Source organism: Tupaia chinensis, unplaced genomic scaffold (assembly GCF_000334495.1).
Source record: "Tupaia chinensis unplaced genomic scaffold, TupChi_1.0 Scaffold000527_1, whole genome shotgun sequence".
In the NCBI taxonomy this organism is placed as follows: Eukaryota; Metazoa; Chordata; class Mammalia; order Scandentia; family Tupaiidae; genus Tupaia; species Tupaia belangeri.
Genome location: NW_006160040.1, coordinates 7015424 through 7023916, shown reverse-complemented (window position 1 = coordinate 7023916; position 8493 = coordinate 7015424). Strand labels below are relative to the sequence as shown.

Sequence of the window (8493 nt, the reverse complement as noted above, 5' to 3'; positions counted from 1 at the left end):
CTTGCACTACCAATAATCAATAGAGAAGTAATGATCAATGTTTTCAGAAAAAAAGATTTTCATTATTTTATAACCTGGGCCAGCCTATCTGGGCAGTACCACTTTGATATTAGCCACCTGCTCCAGGGAAGCCCGACCCTGAACATAGCTGTCCACGCCATTGTCCACACAGGCAGCTAGCTGTCCACGCCATTGTCACCAGCAGACTTTCCCCTTTTCACATGTTCGCCTTCTCCACTGAGAACGCTCCCTGCTCCATGCTGCCTCTGTTTTTCACCTTGTCAGAGCTGGTATCAGGTGCTCCGAGTATCCGGTGCCCGCACACATCAGCACATGCATTCCAGAGCACACGCCGCTTACATGTGAGCACGTTGGAGCAAGTCTTCCAAGTGTCTGCGGAGCCAGTCCGACTGCTTCTCTGTGGAGCTGACTTGACTTAAAGACCAGGAGCGTGCACCGGTGGGCCCAGGGCAGTCAGTGGTATTTACTGAATGTTTGTTCACAGCCATGGGAATAGCCACCGTCACAGTGCGCATGCCACACTCCGCCCAGACGCGCTCCCTGCTCACTAGCAGTGCGCACAGCCCTCCTGGGGAAGCTAACCCTGTTGCCACTGCAGGAACCTGCAGAAAGGGTTGTTGCTTACACTGGTGTTCCCTGTGCACTGCCAGATCGTCCGGGGCTGATAGGAGGCACAGGAGCCTGGGAGCAGAGCAGCCTGTGTCCAGACCTCACTGCGATGTTCCTAGAGCATACGCTCTGGCCTGGCTGAGCCTGCATTTTCTCATCCATAAAATAAGGCTGGTATTGGTTACCTTAAGGTGGCTGTGAGAATTAGAGCAGTCAGAGGAAGCTGTTGGAATAATTTTTCTCAACTTTACGTTGTTTCTTCATGAGAGAGAGACACAACATCTTCAACACCACCATCCTCCCCCAATTTTCCAGCCAGCCTGGATCATGGGTGGGTATACCCGACATGTTTAGACCAACCCAGGATCCAGACACCCCCAGCCTCCCATGTGGCCCCGGCACTGTATGCCAGCACCCCGCTGCCTGCGCCACGTGACTAGGCCAGAAGCTATTGGTATTGTCCACTCCTTCCAGCACTTCCTGGCAGCACTTTGCCTGGTGTCCTTCTGTTTACTTTTTTCTTTTCTTTTTTTATTCTTTTTTTTTTTCTTTTTTGGAGAGGTTTTTTGCTATGGGGCACATAGAGAGAGACAGAGACAGAAAGCGAGAAATCACCCCCCAGGAGGGATGGCCACGCTGCAATCCCTTCTCCTCCATTCTCCTCTTGGGATCTTGGGCACGCACGCACACGCGCCCGACATAATTGAAGCCACCAGGTCCAGGACTCAAACCATGGTCGACTCCATGGGAGTCCAGAAACATAGCCTTTACGCCAACTGCTGGTCGTGCCTTGGTGTCTTTTTAGATAGCCAGAGCTCTTTCCTTCTTGCCATTCCTCCCATATATACCACACCTTCCTCCCCAAGACGGCAGGTCCTGGATTGGTTAAGACCCTGACCTGTGAAATCCAATGATCTTGTGTGAATCCTAGCATTGTCGCTAACTTGCCATGAGAACTTGGACGAGTTACTTACCGCCTTTATTTCCTTCTCCTAAACAAGGAGCAGTGGCTTTCTGTTGTACATCAGCGAAGCGTATGGCTTTCCCGGGAGCGGACCTGAACCCTCAGTGCAAGGCCGAGCTGCTGGTTGTAGCTGATAGGAGTAGTAAGAGTAGTATTGTCATTGCTCCAGTGGGTGCTGGCAGCTGAGCTGACCACACGTGTGCGTGCTCAAGCGCGCATGCCCACACACACACACACACACACACACACACTGCCCTTGGGCATTCCTACCCTGCTGCTATCAGGGCTCCTCCCACATGGAGGACCCACCTCTCTCACCCATTCCTAATTTGAATCGTCACGAAGAACAGAAACATGGAGTTATTCCGTGGTTTGGGTTTGTTTGTTTTTTAAGTTATAAATTAATGATGGGAGAGTTGCAGAGGGAGCGAGTGTCAAGGCAATGTAATCTTTGGATCTGTGGAATGCATATAAAAACAGGGGCGTTTGGAACTTTGTGTATGACTGCTGTAAGTTTAGATTTGTATATTAAATAGAAGAAGAAAAATGTGCCTGTTCAAACGCTCCCCATATTGAGGAATTAAATTGAATAGATTATTGTCTGGAGGAAAATTCACGTATAAATTAGACTACGAAGAATTCATAATTGTTGCAGTTTTCATGTTAATTATTTCATGTTAAAAAATTGTAACTGCATAAATTAACACATTCTTTCATGGAGAACATATTTTAGAAAGATTTGTTACTTTAATAACTCTTTGTGTATTAGAAATCCCAGATGCCTGTCCTAATTAAATCTAATCAGATTTCTGATTCAAAAAGCACAGTAGCCATTTAACACAAACAAGCAGGCAGCTAGGTTGACAAACACCGTCAGGGAGAAGGGATCCCTCTTTCTTTCACGTTGCGAATTTCACAATTCAGAACCGTGAATTCAATTCCTGTCCTTCCTTTGTATTACGACGACTGGGGATTATTAGACTCAGAGCACCAGCTTTCCAGCTCAAGGGCTCCTGCAGAATTATTAATCAGCCGCTTCTGAGGCCTCTGTAATCCGCTGGCAGATCAAGGCTGATCTCGCCATGAGATGGCCTCCCTCTGCCCCTGTCAGCACATGAATTTCTTGTTCTCTGTCAACAAAAGCATTGCCATTCCCGCACTGTGTGCTGTGCCCCTAACTGCAAATGTCAGGAGAAGGAGAGAAAAAAACCCTTTTAATTATTGAATTTAATCTAATTCTTCCCAGGCTGCAGAAACCAGCCATCTTTTACCAAAAAGCAACCCTTTTCCGATGCAAGCTATTGTTTCAAGTAAGGAGCAAGCAACTCATTTGTTCTCAACTCCAGCAGCCCCGCCATGAAATGACCGAGCCACACCCGGTGCCCATCCTGGGTTCTTGTCGCCCGAGGGCTGTCGGGGAGGGCCAGGGACTTCAGCAGCAGAGCTCACTGTCACATCTTCCCCGCTGAGCCTGCTTGCAGCCCAGCTTCCCAGATCCCGAGTTTGGTACACTTCAGTCACCAGGCAGAACAGCGTCTTCATTTGTATTCTGCCGTGAAAGCTGAGGCTTGCACTGGCATTTCTGGGCGGGACCGCTTTGTTTATCTGCTGAGCCATCTCCGAGCTTTGGGGCCCAGTTTAATAGTCTGGAGGAGCAGGTCAGATGGGCAGGAAAATGGAGATAGAGCATACTGCACTCCCATTTCCCTCCTAGAAAGGGTGTGTTGAAAGCCAAAGATGAAAATGGAAAGAAAAGGACTTGAAATCACCCTTTTCTATCTGGTCTTTTAAGATTGAAAGCGTTTTGGGGAAGGGGAGAGATGAATTTCCTCCACTTCCACACTCGGGCAGCTCTCCATTCTGCCCAGAGAATACAGATGAGCCTGATGTGAGTGCGGGCCACTAGAGCCAGGCGTCTCTGCATCCCTTTCCTCTTTATCTGCACCGGGCAGTCACGTTTGCGTTTTGCGTGGGCATCTCTTTCTCCTTTGTGCTGATCTGGGCAGAACCGTTTGGCAGTTGTTTATGAATGGCCGAGAACAAGTCCTCGGTCTGTGTGTCCCACATTTCCTGGTAATCTTCAAGAAGGAAGCAGATGGTCACCCTCTGTGATTTTAAAGTGTGTAAATAGGAACTGCAGACTGCCATCAAACATCAAAAATGTCATTTGGCTTCCTTGCCTTGCTTTGCTGGCAAAGGGGACTCCTCCATTTGCATCATCTGGATAATCAGGGACAGACAGTGCATCTGCAAACTTCTTCAAGCTTGGAAGCTTCCATTTCTTCCAGCCGGAGGAGAGTGCCCAGCTCCTCGCTTCTTCGGTTTGTTCCAAACCCCTAGCCAGACCCCCAGCATGGACTGGCCTCCCCAAGGGAGGTCCATGTAGCACCCACACTGTGCCAGATTGAAGGACAGAGACCAAAGTGGTGCTTGTCTTCTGTCCACTCTCTCTTCCTTCGGTTTCTTCCAAACCCCTAGCCAGACCCCCAGCATGGCCACCAAGTCACCATTCCCACATGGTGTCCCCAAACCCAGCATCGTGCTTGCTGCCCAGTGTGCCATGTGACAGGAAGTCAGAACAGCCCATTTGGACGGGGACTGGATTCTTGGACTCATTTCTGTGCTGAGCTGCAGCCCAGACATCCGTGGTCACTTAGGTGAGCCCTCCCCCCTGAGCAGCGGCAGGCAGATGCTCACAGCACTCCACACACAGCTCGCTTGCCTTTTGCTGTCAGTTGGAAGTCCACGAGCATAATGAGGCCGTGAACCAGAACATTTATTCTCATATCATTTCCTGTTGGGCCCTTGGAAACTGGAAGGATAACTGGGATTATTCAGAGCGTCGATGCTCTAGAGCACCAAGCAGGGTCCTTCCTCTCCTCAGTTCTCCCTGAGGCAACCAGGTAACCCCCCACACAGTCTGCACCTCAGAAAACAGCCCCTAGGTGGTCCTCAGATGTCCTTCATAGGGTAAGGGGGTCCAATGCCCGTGACTTCAGGAGGTGCTGATCCATTTCATCCTTGACTTTTGTGTTGCCCCTGAACATTCTCCTGTTGGTCATCATTGCTAGGGGGGTGATAGGAAAAGAGAAGCAACCCAGAGCATCCTGCCTTCACCTTCCGGCTCCCCAGAGATATATAGAGGGAACGTCACAGCTATCCTGTTGTCCTCCACATAAGAATCAAATGCCCGTCCATGATGCATCTCCTGCCTGTCCTTGCCTGACTGTAAGACGCCAGGATTAGAGCCTGAACTCCAGCCTCATTCCCCCATTCTCCCTGCTGTCCAATGGTTCTTCTCGTCCTGTAGTCGTCCTGGTTAGAGTTTTAATACCCAGTGATGAGCCTTCCACTCCCTCTCTGTCAGATCCTCAGCGTCAGGCTCCCCTTGGAATTTGCTCACCGCTCTCAGCCTGATTGTTCCTTCCATGGATTCAGCTCAGCCAGATTTTGGTCCACACCCAGTTAATCACCCCTGGTCTTTGCAACATGTTCCGGCTTAGCCACTGGTTCTGGTCCACCCACATCCCCCATGAGACAGCCCTCCTTACTCCTTTTCTTCTTCCTTCTCAAACTCCCTGCCTACTGTTATGCTGAATTCTTAGATGGAACATAATCTCAATCCACCAGACCACTCGCTTTCTGGGGTTTTTTTATTTTATTTTATTTTAAAAACATGGTGCTAAAACCTTATGAACTTAAAGTAGAAAATTCAACAGAACATGTCACGAGGGATAAATTAAAAAAAAAAAGTTGAATTACTTCAGAAGCATTTGGGAAATTTGAAAGTCATTCCCTTGGCCTAGTGTGAAAATTCTGAGTTTTGCCTTGCCAAGTTTCATTGGGTTTGAAATCATTGTTTTGTTTGAATAAGCACCAAGTTCTAGGTCAGGTCAGCTTTGATTTTTCTTGTTTCACAGGATATCCTGTCCTAGTCCCGCCTTGTCACTCACCCCGTCCCACCCCCATGTAATCAGCTTCCTGTTATTGGCATACTTGGCTATTTCTCTTATTCCCAGGGTAACTGTAAAGATGAAGTACTGCATATTATTAAATAGTAGCTGAAATAATTTACAGCGCTTGTGGCTTCGTAATAAAAGAGGACTCTGGGTGGTTTGGTTCAGAAAAACAATGTCTATTGTTGAAGCTAATGTCATTCCTCCTTGAAAATGCTATTAGGGCACAGCTCGTATTCTCTGTAGGAAGGATTTGGCTCCTCCTATTCTGCACTGGCTTTACCTTCACCTTCACCCAGGTGTTTAGCCAGAGAGAATGTTCTCTGAGACAGGGCTATGGAGTTGGTCCAGTCACAAAAAGAGAAGAAAAGGAACACAGACTAAACAGTCCTGCTATTCACTAAGGACCAGAAAGCGAGCTGAGCCCCACCCAGACCTGGCCCATGCCCTTCCAGGGGGACCTGTGAGTCACCTGCATTGCTGCGGTGTGGCCCCCTCCCCTAGAGCCCTCATTCCCTGTTCCCTTTTTTTCTCTCTCTTCTGAGCCTTTCTCTTCCTAAAGCCAGCACCACAATTCGGTTCTCTGGTGCATGTGCCTGTGAGCTCTGCCTCCTCAGCAGCCTGGAAAGTCCTAAGGCAAGAGCTGAGCTGCGCTGAGTGCTGCACGCTGTGCTGGGGGCCTGACGCACACTTGGTAAAGTCTGGGTGATGGTTCGGTACGTGAACCGTATTGGATTTCCTTCATTCTCTTTCTCTGACTTGAGGTTTGGCCAGCTTTGGCACTGCTGATGGCATTTGCCAGTATAACATGGATGCCTTTGAATTACGATCCAAATAATATTATAGCCAGCTTTTATTGATTTCATACCGAGAGGCAGACACTGTGCCAAGCCTCTTACATCTCTTATTATTCTCACTGCAACTTTAAGAGATCGTGATCATCCCTGATGTGCAGACATGGTGACCGAGACAGGGAGGTCTTTAATGAGCATGCCGCGAACCTGGTGTGCAAGCCCGGGTCAGCCTGACTCTGAATCATCTTTCCCGAATGATCATGCTGGGCCTTCCACAAGTGACCGCCCAGCCCCAGCTCAGCCCATGGTCAGACCTCTTTGCACTGTCACCAGGGAGCTTCTACGTCCTATTTCCTGCCCGACTTACATTTACTTAGTGCAGTGGGGAACTTGGGAGCAAAAGCAGCTCCAGTCTTCATTTGAGCATTTGAAATGCCACTGCCATCAAATTAATGCATGAAAATGCATAAACTACAGGAAGAAACCGAATCAAATAGCAACTGTTTCTATCTTAGGAAAAAGTGAAAAGCAGATTACCGAGCTACTAAGGACTCTACTAACTGGAATATGACCTGAGGGCTAGGATGGACCATCTTGACATCATGAATTTAGCTGGTTGTCCTGTTTTCACTTAAAAACCAAGAACAGTGAGTCAGACTGTCCTAAAGTATGGAAAGGATGATTTTATTCCTAAAAACTCCCAGGGTGAAAAAAATGCTTACTTAGATACATTGCTGAATTGTCACATTTCTTTGTGTTCAGCTTGGTAAGTCTGCATAAAGGAAGAGAGTTTCTTTGGCCACCAGGGTGTTGGGTAATCATCGCTGTCTGAGTTGACCAGTTAGCCAATGAAAACATTTGTTGAACAGTTGCCATTTAACTAGATTTAGAGGTACAATGGACAGATATAAGCATATAATAGTATAAAATGTGGTCTCAAAGGATTTACATTCTGTTTATGGAGGTTAAAATAATAATAATGCTAGAGGTGGAATGGTGAGTGGTGTAGGAATAAAACAACACACATTGGTGAAACATAGCATTCTGTGAGGCTGAACATGGAAAGGTTCTGAGTTCACAACTGGAGACTTCTCTGAGCTCACTGGATATGTGCACGCCTAGGTTGGGGGCTGGCCGGAGCTGGAAGTGATCACAGTGTCAAGGCCTTGGAGGTATTATCTCTCTGTCTCTCATTCATGGAGAAACATACAAAAGTAAACTTAGAAAGTAATAGTAACTCATGTAAGAACTAGGACAGATGTGGAGGAGACATGATAGAATAGTGTACAGAATTTAAGTACTTGGGCTCTGGAGCCATTCTCCTGTGGTTCAAACCCCAGTTCCACCATTTACACATGTCTTTTAGCATATCATTTTACCTCTTAGTGTCCCAGTTTCTCATCTGTGGAACAGGATTGTTACTGGTATCGAACTCAGATGTGTAAACACTTGAGTATCTGATACTTGACACTTAGCAAGCACTCAGTACACGTTCAGCTATGGGAGTAGCTAGTACTACCAAGCATTCATCTGTTCTTTATAACATTGGCTCTAAGTGTATTGGAGAAACAATAAAGGCTGGAGTCACCACAGGTGACTTCATAAGGGGGTGGGACTTGAGCTGAGTAGACTTTAGCTAAGCAGATGGAAGAAGAGAAGGCATGTGTGCACTCACCAGAGAGACAGGGAGAGAGGGAAAGGAGGAAACACCTCCTGTGGGAAATGGTCACCCTACAATCATTTCTGCTCCACTGCTCCCTCCTTTCAGGATTTGGGCACACACACATGTGCCTGGCATGTTTCTCATGGCACCAGGTCCAAGATTCAAACCATGTGTTCAGCCATATGGGACTTGGCTACCTTAACCACCAGGCCATGGAGCCAGCTGAGAAAGTATTTTGAATAAGCTAATACAAAAGAAGCAGGGAACCAGCAGTTAGCGTAATGGCTATGTCACTGGACTCCCACGTAGTCGACCGCAGTTCGTGTCCTGGACCCAGTGGCTTGAAACTCACGCCGGGCGCGTGTGCGTGCGTGCCCAAGATCCCGAGAGGAGAATGGAGGAGAAGGGATTGCGGCGTGACCATCCCCCCTGGGGGGTGATTTCTCGCTTCCTGTCTCTATGTCTCTCTCTGTCTGTCTGGTGAGC

The 8493-nt window shown here is 47.9% G+C and overlaps 1 protein-coding gene across 4 annotated transcripts in view; it reads left to right on the top strand.

Annotated features, from left to right (window-relative positions):
• FYN (FYN proto-oncogene, Src family tyrosine kinase) overlaps positions 1–8493 on the top strand; it is a 251644-nt gene that overhangs the window by 211872 nt on the left and 31279 nt on the right. The window lies entirely within an intron of this gene.